Raw genomic sequence first — 12,779 nt, 5'->3', positions numbered from 1 at the left:
TTCCAACATCAAATTAGTGAAGAAGGGATTTATAGGGCAACTCACCACTTGTGACAAGAGGTGTGGGCGTAGCTGTTTGGCCACAGTGTAGGGTGAGTCTGCCACAGGGCAGTTCCTGAAAAGAGATCCACTTCAGGTGCTTTCTACTGATTTGCATTTCCTCTTGTGTGAACTGGTTCATTTTGTTCATTTTTTTTCCATTTTTCCATGTTGGGGTCTTTTCTTTTTCCTACCAGTATTTCATATGATAAACATATTGAACTTTCTGTTTTGTTTTCCGAAAATGTTTTTCCAGTTGGTATCCATCATGATTCAGTTCAGAAAACAGAAATCACTCCAGATATTTTAAACAGAAAGGGATTTAGCACAGAATTAGATGCTTATAAAATCCCTGTTCTGTAGGAACAGCCTCTAGGCTGAGCCTCTGTGAATGACTCCTGCAATGTCACAGAACTGGCCCTTAAATGTTTCAGCCACATTTGCCACCACCCCACTGCAGAGCACCCCACTGCAGCTGACACCCAAGGGTCGGGAAGCCACCACCGTTGCAACACAAATGTCTCCTGACAACCACAAAGGTGAGGAGTAGACACTGGAATGCCGTTCCAGAAGGCCTCACATCTCCACAGCCAGACCTAAAAACAAAAACAAATAGCCAAATGTAGGCTCTGCCTCCACAGCCTCATAAGAATGCATTAATGAGGGAATCTAATTTGAATCTACCCTCCCAGCTGCAAAGGAGCCTGGGAAATGTCTTTTTTTTTAAATAAAGATTGACTTATTTCTTTGAGAGAGAGAGAGAAAAAGCGTGTGCACGTGATCTGGGAATGGGGTAGAGGGAGAGAAGCAGACTCCCCGCTAAGCCGATGTGGGGCTCGATCTCATGACCCTGAGATCATGACCTGAGTCCAAATCAGGAGTTGGAGGCTTAACCGACTGAGCCGCCCAGGTGCCCCTGGGAAATGTCATTTTTACTTTCCAACCTCTGAAGTACAGGAAGGCACATGAAAAGGAGGTGGACAAGATCCTAAATGCCGCTTGACTATGTCTACCACATACATATAACACACAATACTTTCGGGAGAGAGTTAAATATTATATAAATAAATTGGTCAGTCTTTTTCTTTGTAATGTATTCTATTGCTTCAAAACTTATAAAACCATCCCACTCCAGAGATGTTTAGTAAATATTAAATTCTGGTTTCTTCTTATCTTCTTATTGATACTGTCATTTGAAAATAAGAGGAATGTGGAAACACAAAAATGAAAATAATTGCTAGGGAATAGAAAGAATTCTTGCTCAAAATCACACTCGACTGTATTGCTTTTGCCATTTAAGAAAAACAGTGATCATAAAGTAACAATATACAGACTGGTTGACATTTTACTTTGAGGGGTACTTTTGGCCTTTGCGACCAACTCTGAGCAAGTCATGTCATAGAACAGGCATCAACTAACTGTGATGTGCAATTTTTAAATAGACAGGTGAGAAGTTATTTTCAACTTTGTGCTGTTCACCCAAGTACAGCTTTGGTCTGCTCTCAAAAGACAGCTAATGATGCAGAAGGCCACAGGATCAGGAAAAACAAGGCATGTCAGGTATCCTAATCATTAAGTGATGTTCTTGATTTAATTTGAAGCTTAGTTCAGAAATGGCTCTTCTTTTCTCACAAGATTTTATTTTGAGGCTTTCCAAAATTTTTAATTCTTAAAAAAAACAAAAGTCAGATTCCACTAAACCTCTCAAAAATGCTTGTTCGGTAGTTAAAAGAAAACTCCCGCTCCGCAGAGATTTGTTTTCATCACACCATGTTGGCCATGCTCTGCCTCCTCCTTGAGGCGAGCCAGGGGGACTGGATGCCAACCTATGCAAAAGGGTTTTCCAGAGCAGCATCTGTCTCTCCACACAAGTCCTGGGGCTGTAGCTGGCACTGTGGTCCTTGGAGTCCCCCAGCACTACAATTGGATGATTTAGTCAATTGAGGGCTCACTCCAGCTGTTGTATCCTTGAGGAAACCCAACTTCTCCAATATTCCTTTTAGTAAGGCTTTATTGAGCCACTCTCCCCACCTGTATTGTGGACAATTATGTCAATTTATCCCTTTTGTGTGGTCAACTGAAGAAAGAAAGTCATTGATAGTATATTCTAAATCAGCGTTTTTCCCAGTCTTCCCTATACATCAAAATAGCCTTTAGAGGTTTATTTTAAAAAATAATATAGCTATACCCAGCAATTCGTGTTCAAAGGCCTGGAATGGCACCAAAACATCAGCATTTTTAATCCCTCCTGGTGATTCTATTCTGTAGCCAGGGTTGAGAACCACTGCAGAAGAATGATGGTCCAATTCCAGTGAGCATTTTGTTTTCATTTGCCCGAGATTTTCCTGGTTTTAATACTGTAAGTCTCGTGTCACAGGAAACTCTCGGTCCCAAGGTAAACCAGGACAGCTGGTCACTTTAGAGCTGGAAATCTCTCCTCTCAACCTCCCAAGAAAGTCACATAAATGCACCAGCTGTATACTTATGCAGTGAACACTACACTGGGTTTACAGACCAAATGCCAAGGTTGCATGTAGCCCTTCTGCCATTCCCTAGCTGTGACTTTGGTGGGAGTCATTTAACTCTTTAGAGATAAGAGTTTCCTCCTTGCTGCCCTACTGTGGGAATCCAAGACTACACATGACAGAAAGGGAAGCTGGGGTTCAAGGAGGATAAATGACAATGCTGGAGTCATTGCCTTGGAAATGTGCCCTCACTCTCAGGCCTGATTGTCTTGCACTGCAGCTGTCCTGGAGGAACCCAAGGAAGCATTCTCCTGCTAGGAAGGAATCAGCACCCCAGGCTAAGAGCAAAGCAGTGAGCCACCTACCTTCCACACACTCTCTCCGGTGTGTGCCTTTTATGGATATTTCTCTTTGATGTTTGTCTGGAACTAAGGTCACCTTGGCAAAATGTGTTTGGTGGAAATATCTTAATTTGTCCCAAGTTCTAGGCCCTGGTGCTGGCTTTAGACTGTGGCTGTTCAGGCTCTTGAAGGAGAGGCTCCAGTTCTCTCCCCACTTCCTGCCCCCAATTCTGTAGTGTGAGGGAGTATGCATGCTCGAGTCTTCAGGCCACTCATTGAGAAATGCTGTGGTAGAGCTTCATTGTTGATGTATTTCATGTTTTATGTTTCAGAAACAAAGATGGGCATGACGAGCAATGTGTACATCTTATATGGTGCTATTTTCCTTTTCCCCAACTGCCCCTACATTAATGGTGTATCATACACTGAATGGAGTTATTAAGATCGAGCAAATCAAAATATTCCTTTTTATTCAACCAGCAGCCCACTGAAGCAGCTTTTGGAGGATGAAGAGCTGCCCTAAGCCGTCATATGGCCCTCTCAGGGCAGGAGCCCACGTCAGCTCCCTAAAGGCAACAGAGAGTGCGTATACCCCTTCTTTAACCCGGCAACTTAACATGCGTGGATCTCATATTCTCAGAGAACGTGGAGCTGCAAGTCAAACAATATTTTGGAAGTCATTCGTTAGCTCAACTGTCAAACTTTTCCATCTCAAAATTCAGCTAGGTGTCCCTCAAAGTTATAAGGAGCTTCAAACTTACTGTGTTCACATCTGTAGTAATTATCAACTTTCAACCCTTTGCCATCCTAGCAACAAAAAGTTGATACAAGTACTTATGTGAAACAAGAGAAGAATTGGGTCCCAGTAAGTCTAAGGCCAGAGGAGTCCAGGGGTTGCCTGTTTGATATTCAGAATTGTTTGCCTTATACACTTCTGACCATCCAGAGTCACAAAATATAACCTTTGAATAAACTTACTTTAAAGAAGAAATAAATAAGGGTAAATGGCACCTTGTTTAAGTGATGTTCTCAACACAGTTGGACTGAGCAACTTGATGTGACCAACTTGCCTATCTGGAGTTGAAGGAAGAAAAATGAACAGATTTTTAAAATAATTATTCATAAGATGTCAACTCTCATAACGTTGTTTCTTGATTATCTGCCGACCTGAGGGGCTCTTGCTCTGCTCTTAGAATAATGTGTGACATGCTGACATCCGGCTGGTCAATGGTAATGAGATATTTAGTGGGTGAGAGAAAAGAGCCTGATAAGTAAATCCAATTTGACTTCCCTTTGTCTGAGATCTGCTGGGATAATTCACATATTTCAAGGAGTGTGTGGGGAAATGAATCGGAAGTGGACAAGTCTAAGATCCTAAATATTTATATTCTAGGTGATCGGGAAAAAGATAATTACTGCTCCAAGAAAAATGTAGGTTCTCTTGAGGGAATATTTAAGTATCAGGGAAGAAGTGAGGAACAAGAGAAAATCGCAGCCAGGTAAATTTCTAATCCCCCCCCCCCTTGCCAGTGTTTGAGCTGTGTGACTGTGGACAAGTCACTTATACTCTCTGGGCCTGTTTTCCCATCTTAAAAATGACATCAAATGCCTTAGAGGACAGTGGTGATGATGAAATGGAATAATCTACATAAAGTATAATGTACATAAAGACATATTCAAAGTGATACTGCGTAGTGAGATTTAAACATTAGATGTTATTTATATTAAACGTTATTTTTCCATTTTTAACTCCTGGATTCCCAAATGTGTTTTGTTAAATATTACATTTTATGTGGCATATGTGTGGTTTTAAAGGCATATAAGAACACATTATGATTATAAATTCTGATTTAGAGAAAGAGTTTGTGATTCTCAAAAGGCAACTACATTATTTTATGTTTGACTTGAAATTGTCTTCTTGTCTAGTTTCAGAAGGGTTCTGGTCTTTTGCCACGTGGTAGCTAAGTGGCCCTGAGAAAGGCAACCCACATGAGACAGGGTGTTTATCATATCTGTAAAATGGGATAATTCTCCCCTTCCCACCTCACAGGGTTGCAGAAAGGATCAAGAGAAGATATATACAAAGGTATGAAACACTATAGTAATGAGAAAGAGCATTATTATGAAGAGTCCCATGAACTCCTAAGATATGTTTATACCTGCGAGCTTAGGGAACCAGATTTCATTGAATACACAAACTGTAGAACCCCAGAGAGAGTTCCTGGAGACACCAAGTTGGAACCACGGCTGCTGTCTAGCGTTGAGCTTTCTTCTCCCATATTTTAAGAGAGAATTACTCTGTCTTGGTCAGTATGCTGGGCCCAGCGTCAAGTGGAGGTATTGTTTCTCCTTCTCCATGCCCTAACACCACCACCACCAGTCATAATATAAGCCCCACATCAGTTAGACATGGGAATTTTCATAACATAATGTCATCCTTACCTCATATCACAGGATCCACTTTGGGCAAAAGTTCAGAACTTTTAAATTCAAAGGCCACCAGAGAAGGTAACATTGAACTCACTACTCCCTTTGTCTCACCATTCAAAAACCAGTTCAGAAAATGGATTTTTGGTGGGGCCCCTGGGTGGCTCAGTCGTTAGGCGTCTGCCTTTGGCTCAGGGCGTGATCCCGGTGTTATCCTCCACTGGAAGCCTGCTTCCTCTCCCACTCCCCCTGCCTGTGTTCCCTCTCTCACTGGCTGTCTCTCTCTGTCAAATAAATAAATAAATAAAATCTTAAAAAAAAAAAAAAAAGAAAATGGATTTTTGGGGCACCTGGCTGGCTCAGTCGGTAGAGCATGCAACTCTTGATCTCAGGTCATGAGTTTGAGCCCCATGTTGGAGGTAGAGTTTACTTCAAAAAATTAATTAGTTTTTAAAACAAGAAAATGGATTCTTAAGGAAGATATCTAAAGGACCATGCTACCCATTTGAGCTGTCTAAATCATGACTATTAATTTTTTAATATGTGAGGATTCCTTACTAGCCAAAAAAATGTATCAAGGAGTTTTCTAAATGACAACAATTTTATTTAGTGACCATTGACTGAGAAAATACATAGTGATCATCAAAAACACTATCCACCACCATGAATCCGAAAGTACTATCATCAAAAACATCTATGTCTGGGGTGACTGGGTGGCACAGCGGTTAAGCGTCTGCCTTCGGCTCAGGGCGTGATCCCTGCATTCTGGGATCGAGCCCCACATCGGGCTCCTCCGCTAGGACCCTGCTTCTTCCTCTCCCACTCCCCCTGCTTGTGTTCCCTCTCTCGCTGGCTGTCTCTATCTCTGTCAAATAAATAAATAAAATCTTTAAAAAAAAAATCTATGTCTGTAAAACAAAACAAAACAAAAAAACAGCCATACAGATAAATGTGAAATCTATTTATTCAGTCGGTAGGCAAGGCATGTAAAGAAACTCTCATGAGAGCTAATGGGGTCCCCATGGGGACTGTGGACCCTGGCTGAGAATTCCTGCTCCTAGTTTTAGAATGTCGAGGTTCCATGACCTCGTTAGCTTTGTCCCGCTAGAAACACTTTCACTGTGCTATAGTTGAGTATGTTACCCTTAGCCTGAAGATTGACTCTTATGTTATCTCGTGTCACTTATAAACAGACAACTAATTTCTTTTAGAATTTGGGGTCAATAAATGCTTATATTTCCTGAAGAACTAGTGTATGGGATTTTTGTTGTTGTTTTGAGGTTTGGTTTTGTTTTTAAAGATTTTTTTTATTTATTTGTTTGACAGAGAGAGAGACAGCCAGTGAGAGGGAACACAAGCAGGAGGAGTGGGAGAGGAAGAAGCAGGCTCCCAGTGGAGCAGCCTGATGTGGGGCTCAATCCCAGGACTCCAGGATCACACCCTGAGCTGAAGGCAAACGCTTAACGACTGCGCCACCCAGGCGCCCCTGTTTTGAGGTTTTTGGTCGATGTTGTTCTGGGCGTTGTGTCAATGTGGTTAGGAGCATTATTCTGGAGGTTAAAAAAAAAAAATGGGACTGGGTGTTGAAGGTGGAGAGGTTCCAAAGCTGCAGTGGGAAAAGATCTATCTTTATCAAGTTGCACATGCGGAAAGGGAACATGAAAACAGGTATTTTCTCATTCTTATTGGCTCATGTTGGAATACCCATTATTTATTTAGTGATGCCCTTTCTGGTATTCCTTCATGCTGAAATTGAAATAAAAATGCTCTGTTTCTCAAAATATGATTGTCTGGGATTTGTGTATGATTTTGATTACAGAATGAGGGTTCTTAAAGCAAGTGATAAATCTATACAAGGAATCTACTTGCCTGCCTCCCAGAAAGAGAGTTCTGGGGTGACAGTTCTAAAGTCTGATTCTTTTTTTTTTTTAAGTGAGGTATAATTGACGTAAAACATATTAGTTTCAAGTGCATAACATAATAATTTAATATTTGTGTATATTGTGAAATGATCACCATGATAAGTCCAGTAATCAGTGATTGCTGTGCAGGTTAACAGACTTTTGAAATTGACTCACAACAACCAAACTTAAGAGACTGATATATAAATCGGAATGTTAGCATGTGATTTCACAACAGGAGACATAACTGTCCAGTGGAGAGTATCAGTGTCTATCATCCAACACACTGCCTTCATAGTATTTGTATTTGGGGGTCAAATTATTCATCAAAGCTTGGCTAGTAAATACTGAGTTTGACAAATAGAAGCAGTAAAGTTTTTTGGTCAGTTTATTTCCCCTTTTACACATACTTTGCCTAGAACACTTGAGGGGCACTCTTCAAGACAACCTCTGAGCTCATTTTGTCCTTAATTGGGTTTCTACCAAATGTCCATCTAACATGAAGTGCCCCCACCTCTTTGGTTGAGTTTACCCAGAAGCAGACCCTGAGAAAAGGAATTAGTTCAAATCATTTATCTGGGGAGGAGATTCGAGGATCCACTGGTAAGAGCTGGGAAGTGAGACAGGAAAGGAAAGAAACCATTATAGAGTGTGTTAAGGAGTAGGCTATCATTTTGGGCACCTGGGTCTCAGTCCCACTGGGCACTTGTGGGAAATGATGTAAAACACTCCTTAGAATGGCTGCACTTGAGGACCAAGGGAGCTGGGGCTTTTCTCTTCCCATTCCATTCACCGTTGCCTAAGGGATGCTCTCAAAGATGCCAATTCCCCAGAACATTTGGCCTGCCCCACCCGTGAGTTGATCATACCACAGAGCGTTAGCTACTAGGGTCACGGGCACTGGCCACAGGAAGTCATGGGTGAATAGGCATGATGAGTGGGAGGGGATATGTCCAGGGCACTGGTGGCATCTTCTAATATCCTACCGGGCAGAATTCGTATCAAACCATTTCAAAGCTGGTTGGCTGTCATAATTCATATGTGACTATTTACATATTAGACACAAGATATCGAGGTAGATTTCCCTCAACTCACAGGCAAAATTCTGAAAATTTGTGTGATCATGTCCTTAAGACAAGGGCAAGAACTTTTCAACCTTACATCCTGCCTAGGTATCAGAGTTCCTAACATTATGGAGGTGATGAAACAAGACGGAGAATGTAGAACAGAAACAGGGTTCATGGCAATGTATTAGTTTTCCACTGCCGCTGTAACAAATTACCTCAAATATAGCAGCTGGAAACAATACATGCATTTGTTATCCCACAGTTTCCATGGGTGAGAAGTCCAAGTACAGCTTAGCATCATCCTCTGCTCAGGATCTCACAGGGCTGTGATCAAGGTGTCAACTAAGCTCCATTTTCACCTGAGGGAAGAACCTGCTTCCAAGCTTATTCAGGTTATTGGCAGAATTCATTTCCTTGCAGCTCTGTGATGGAGAGCCCAGGCTTTATGCAGGCTGTCAGCTGGAGACTGTACTCGGGTCCCAGAGGCCATCTACAATTTTTTTTCTTTTGCCATGTGGGCTTCTTCTGTATGGCTTTTTACTTCATTAAGGACTCTCATGAAACATAACCACAGGAATGACAGCCTATCATCTTTGCCATACAATGTAACCTAATCAGGGGTGTGACATCCCATTACTTTTGACATATTGTGTTGGTTAGAAGCAAGTCCCAGGTCCTGCACACACTCAAGGGAAGGAGATTACACAGGATGGACTCTGGAAGTGGGAAATCAGTGGGGGTCATGGTAGGATCTGTCTGCCACAAATAGATAGTGAGTACTCAATGAATATTAATTTGCTTTCTCTGCATCGGATTCTTCTTCCACCACTGCATGTATTATTGCCATCGTAGTAAATTTAAGCTAGAATAAAGACTCATGATGGACACTGACTCTCTGGGATTGAGAAAACAATTCAGACGTGACAGCTCCGTGGTGACAACGAACACTGTCAGATCACATTACCTGTTCTGTTCATGCACAGTTATCACACATTTAATGTGGTGAAGTGTTATGGCCACATCACAGTCAGGCTGAGCTGATGGTTTTAATTTGGGTCTAAGGCTAGAGCTATGCTGATGCTTTTCACCGCTGGCTAGACCGGGGGACTCATATTTCTATGGGTTTCTGCTATCAGGAGGAAGGCTTTGTTTCCTCTTCATCTTGAACTTTTCAAGCAAGTGAAAGCTAGTATTTCCCAGGTGGAAAAAACTGTCATTAGACATTAGTCCCCTGCTTTTTATATTGGATGAGAGTCTGAGTGAGTTATGGAAATATAGGGGCTGGCACATTCAAGCTCTGGGAACTCTAAGTGGCAATTGAAATTTGGCTCTTCTAAGGACTTGATGAAAAAAACAGAGCTCATAAAAGTCCACAGGCAGCAACTACCAAGAAGTCACCTGAGGATAAGCTGCAAAAATGCTTTCTGTGCATATAACTACTGTCATTTCCCACCGTAGCCCCAACCAGCAGTTTCCAAATAAATGACTTGGTTGTCAGCCTTTACTGCAACAAGAAACATTCGTGACTCAATTTTAAGATTGTATTCTTGGAGTCGACCTCTATTGATTTGGGAGAGATTAGTCTGTTTTATTGATTGGTGATGATATTACTAATGTATATGGATTGAGGACTCCATAAGCAAAGCAGTGGAATTTTGTTTTGTTTTGTTTTTAATGTCTTCTCTATTAACTCAGAACCGGAGAAGTCTGTGGTTGTAATGTGGGAGATAAACATTGTGAAGAAGACAAACACTAACCTAGAAGTTTCGATTGATGGGATTCTGTTACTCACTTATAATCTCCTTGATGACACCATTGGTGCAAGGGTCATGCACCCTTGATCTCAGGGTCCCATTGGTTCTAAAACCCATAGGAGACTTGATCCAAAAGCAACTGGTAACATTTCCCAATGTCTGTGCCAACCACCGCTGAGGTTGTGAATAGCTTGGAGCTAATTGGCTCTGGTTAACCCAAGTTGGTTATTAGGGACAAACTCTTAGACCATCAATTTTTGTTGACACTATTATTAACCAGATATGTTTAATATGGAACTAATAAAAACCAATGTTGCTGTTGATCATAAGAAATCAAGTTTATCCCAGTTGATGAAGAGGCTTAAAGATACCGGTGCCATGAGATACACCTTTGCAATTTCAACCACTGCTCCTGATATCCGTCCTCCTTCTGTTCCTCAGTACATGGCTCCATATTCTGGTGTTTTATTAGGTTACTACATGGTTGATGGAAAGCACACTTTATTCATTTTCGAGGACACATCCCAAACAGGCTATTGGTTGTTGTTAAACATCTCTTTTGCTCTGCATCCCCTTGATTTTGAGGCGTGCCCTGGTGATGTCTTCTACCAACCGTTGAAAATATTGACAGAACAGTATGAATGATATGTGGTGGCAATCTTCCTGGCTCTTCTGCTAGGCATTAAAAGAAAGACTGATGATGGCCCAGCTTACATTTTAAAAAGTGCCCTTTTTATCATGACTTAACAGATCTTCTGGTAAATAGAATTGTCTATAAAAAAAAAAATCCACCCGAACTAATAGCCTATCTGTGACCTAGGCTGGTTCAGGGCCTTGACACTGGTAGGACATAACATGGAGTATTTCAAAAGCTGTGAAGTTCCTGGTTTCTCTTGATTTGTTTCTGATCTAAATACTGCCAACTATGTTTGGAAAGATTTCTTAGTGATATAACCAGCCTTGAGAGTTATTATGGGAGGGACACCTGGGTGGCTCAGTCAGTTAAGCCTCTGACTCTTGATCTCAGCTCAGGTTTTGATCTCAGGGGGGTGAGTTCAAGCCCTGTGTTGGGCTCCATGCTGGATGTGGAACCTACTTAAAAAAAAAAAAAAAAACAGAAACAAAAACAAAGAGTTTTTATAGGAACTACTAAAAGAAGCCCATTGATCGGATGCAAAATCAAGGAATATTGTGTTTAACTTTCTGACTGGATTTGCATCTTAAATATGTATGGTTTCACACATTATATATAGAGTCGTTATTTCTTTCTAATGATCTGCTTCTACCTGATATAGTTTGAATATACTCATCATTTTAATGTACAGAAATGTTATTGAAAATAAATGACTCTCTTTTTCAATATATTGTCTAACAAGTAGAAGAAATACAGGGAAATAGGTAAAAGTAGGTGCTTTGGGGTCAGATGGACCTGAGTTGACTTCTGGCTCTGTCATGTATCACCTGGTAGCCTTGAGCACTCCCTCTGAGCTTCAGTTTCCTTATCATTAGATTGGGGGTAATAATAGTAGCTATTGAGGGAGGCAAGATGGTGGAAGAGTAGTGGACCTCCTTTCCTCTGTTCCCTTGAATTTACTAGATATCTATCCAATCATTCTGAACACCTATGAATTCAACCAGAGATATAAGAAAAGAATTGTTGGAATTCTACAAATAGAAAAGCAACCACTTTTGCAAGGTAGGAGGTGCAGAGAAGTGAATTGGAGGGGATATGTCAGAAGACGAACAGCGGGGGCGGCGGGGGGGAGGGGCTATTGACTGACTACTGGAAAGTGATACAGCAGTGGAGTGCAAAATCAGAACTGTCAGAAGTCTGTCCTAGTGAGACATGTCCTTCCTGAAAGGTGCTCAGGTGGTGAAACAGGGCAGAATCCCTGGTGGGACAATGTGGTCTCAGGATCCCCAGGTTCACAGAAAGACCAGGGGTGCCTGAGCCAGCAGAGTTCCCAAGCATTGGAGCAGGGAAACCGACTACAGTCAGTAAGCCCAGGAGTGGGCTTTCAGCTTGGTTTGTCATAAACCACGAACTGTGGCACAACGGGGTGTCTGCTCTCTGAGTGGGGGCACTGCAAGCGGCAGGCCCATGGCAACCTCCTCCCTCCCTGGGAGGATTGGTGAGGGTATGCACTGCAAGAGTCTGCAGTTTGGCACACAGAAAAGTGAAGACTGCTTTTCCCTGAGGGTTTACCAAAGAGAGGGGGCCGCCATCTTTCAGCCCCGGGGCTGGGGATTGGGGCACTCCCATTTTTATTTTCATCCTCTAAAGCAGTGCCACGTAGAGCAACCCGAAGCAACTTACACAAACCCTGGCCCCCGAGCAAGGGGCGGTGTGACTCTGCCCAGGCAAAGACACTGAAAATCAGCACAGCAGGCCCAGCCCCCAGAAAACCAGCTGGAACATCAGGGGAATACCAAGTTTACAAAGCACGCAGAACTGTAAAACTCCAGCACTAAGGGAAAATAGTATGTAGAACTCAAGGGTTTTTTTCTCATGATTCTTTAATCTTTTAGCTTAAAATTTTCCTTTTCTGTTTTTCTTTTTTCCTTTTCAATTAGTTTCTTATTTTATCAATTCTTTATTTTTAAATCTTTTTTTTAACTTTCATTTTTACATTTACATTTTATAGATGTATTCTTCATTTTTTGGCTTCCTTTCACCCTATTCAATTTTATTATATATATATATAGATATATATATCTATCTATATATATATATATATATATACACACATATATATATAGATATATATAGATATATAGATATATA

The 12,779-nt window shown here is 41.4% G+C and overlaps 1 long non-coding RNA gene across 1 annotated transcript in view; it reads right to left on the bottom strand.

Annotated features, from left to right (window-relative positions):
- Window positions 1-200: 200 nt before the first annotated feature.
- Window positions 201-12,779, bottom strand: part of LOC121104292 — a 37,925-nt gene continuing 25,346 nt past the window's right edge. The window contains exon 2 of the long non-coding RNA XR_005836591.1: window positions 201-635. This is a non-coding gene — a long non-coding RNA (uncharacterized LOC121104292). The remainder of the gene's footprint in view (window positions 636-12,779) is intronic.

The sequence above is a fragment of the Ursus maritimus genome, unplaced genomic scaffold (genome assembly GCF_017311325.1).
Source record: "Ursus maritimus isolate PB19 unplaced genomic scaffold, ASM1731132v1 scaffold_20, whole genome shotgun sequence".
In the NCBI taxonomy this organism is placed as follows: domain Eukaryota; kingdom Metazoa; phylum Chordata; class Mammalia; order Carnivora; family Ursidae; genus Ursus; species Ursus maritimus.
This window is presented reverse-complemented; position numbering and strand designations above follow the sequence as displayed.